The sequence below is a fragment of the Pseudonaja textilis genome, chromosome 2, assembly GCF_049901715.1.
Source record: "Pseudonaja textilis isolate UNSWEBS1 chromosome 2, rPseTex1.2, whole genome shotgun sequence".
NCBI lineage: Eukaryota > Metazoa > Chordata > Lepidosauria > Squamata > Elapidae > Pseudonaja > Pseudonaja textilis.
The window spans coordinates 18,670,143-18,672,284 of NC_141991.1; positions in this window are offsets into that span (position 1 = coordinate 18,670,143).

Sequence of the window (2,142 nt, forward strand, 5' to 3'; positions counted from 1 at the left end):
GGCAGTCACTCCTATCATCATGAAATGCTTTGAGAAATTGGTCTGCTGGCACATCATTTCTGGTCTCCCGCATACATTTGATAAACACCAGTTTGCATATAGAAAAAATAGATCTACATAGGACGCTATAGCCATCACTCTTCACACTGCTCTGACTCATCTAGAACAGCGGGGGGGCTATGTGAGGATGCCTTTTGTGGATTTTAGTTCTGCGTTTAACACAATACTTCCACATAGACCAGGGTCTAAACTTCTGGACCTTGGGCTTTCTAATTCAATCTGCCTTTGGATTATGGATTTCCTGTCTGGCCACTCAGAGAGGGTCAGATTAGATAATCATACCTCTTCAGCCCTTATTCTTAACACTGGTACACCACAGGGTTGTATGTTGAGTCTCTTACTCTATATTCTTTATGTACATGACTGCATTCCCACTCACGCTAGTAATACTATTCTAAATTTGCAGATGATACAACAGTGGTGTGACTTATCGCCAGGGGGGATGAATCTGCCTACTGAGATGAGGTGAACCGGTTGCTTTCATGATGTGGAGACAATAACTTGGTCCTCAACACCAATAAGACCAAGGAGCTTATAGTGGATTATAGAAGGAACAGATCAGACATTCAGCCCTTGCTTATCAATGGAGACCGAGTGGAGCAAGTGGCCAATTTTAAGTTTCTGGGTGTTATCCTAAAAGAGAACCTGACTTGGGGTGCCCACATTGCAGCCCTGGTCAAAAGGGCCCAGCAGAACTTCATTCATAACTTCTAACAGTGGAATACACAATGATTCTTGAAAGGTTTTATAAAATTCTACAGGAAACCCATCTGGACCTGGTGCCTTTCCATTATTTTGTTTCTTAAGTGCTTGGCTTAACTCCATCATTGTTATATTGCTTTCTAACATTTCTTCAATCTCTTTAGGTATCTTAGGTAGATTTGCATTCTGCAGGTATTGTTTAACTTTCTCCTCATCAATATCTTCTTTCTTATACAAATGTTTGTAAAAATCATAAATAATTTCTTTTTTCTCTTTGCTGCTAAAACATGGTCAGAGGCTTATATTACACTTATTCCAAAAGAGGAGGCGGACCTACTTCAATTCAAGAATTATAGACCGATTTCCTTATTAAATGCAGATTATAAAATTTTTGCTTCAATATTAGCAGAAAGACTTAAAAAGTATTTGAATAACTTTATCCACCCAGATCAAAATGGGTTTCTGCCAAAGCGACAAATTAGAGACAATATGAGAGTAATTCTGGACACCTTGGAATATTATGAGGCGCATCCTGAAAAGCAAATGGCTTTGATATTTTTAGATGCTCAAAAGGCATTTGATAACGTAAATTGGAGATTTATGTTACTTTTAATGGAACAGATGGGCTTTGCTAGAAGATTTATTCAGGCAATAGAAGCAATTTACAATGAACAAACAGCTAAGGTAATGATGGAGGGAGAATTTACAGATCCTGTTAATATAAGAAAAGGCACAAGACAAGGTTGTCCTCTTTCTCCCTTGTTATTTGTATTGACTTTGGAAGTGTTGAATAGAAATATCAGAGAAGATAAAACTATAAAAGGAATGAAAATTAAAAAGGAAGAATTTAAACTACAAGCTTTTGCAGATGACCTAGTCTTTATCCTGGAAGATCCTATAGAAACAGCCTTGAAGCTGTTGGAAAAGATAGACGCATATGGGGAGGTGGCCGGTCTGAAAATAAACAAAGACAAAACAAAGATTTTATCAAAGAATATGCTGCTGAGACAAAGAGAAGAACTGGCAGAACTGTTAAAAATTCAAGTTACAAATAAGGTTAAGTATTTGGGGATATATTTGACGCCAAGATGTTGTACATTAAAGGAGAACAATTATATTAAACTTAAACAACAGATAGCCCAAGATTTGAAAAATGGGAAAACCTACAATTGTCATTAATAGGAAGGATTTCAACAATTAAGATGAACATTTTACCCAGAATTTTATTTTTGTTTCAAACAATACCAATTAGACTTGGAAAAAGAATATTTTGAGGATTTAAATAAAATTGTTTTGAAGTATATATGGCAAGGCAAGAAAGCAAGGATAAAGTTAAAGCTTTTACGGGATGCTAGATCTAGAGGAGGGTTTGGCCTGCCT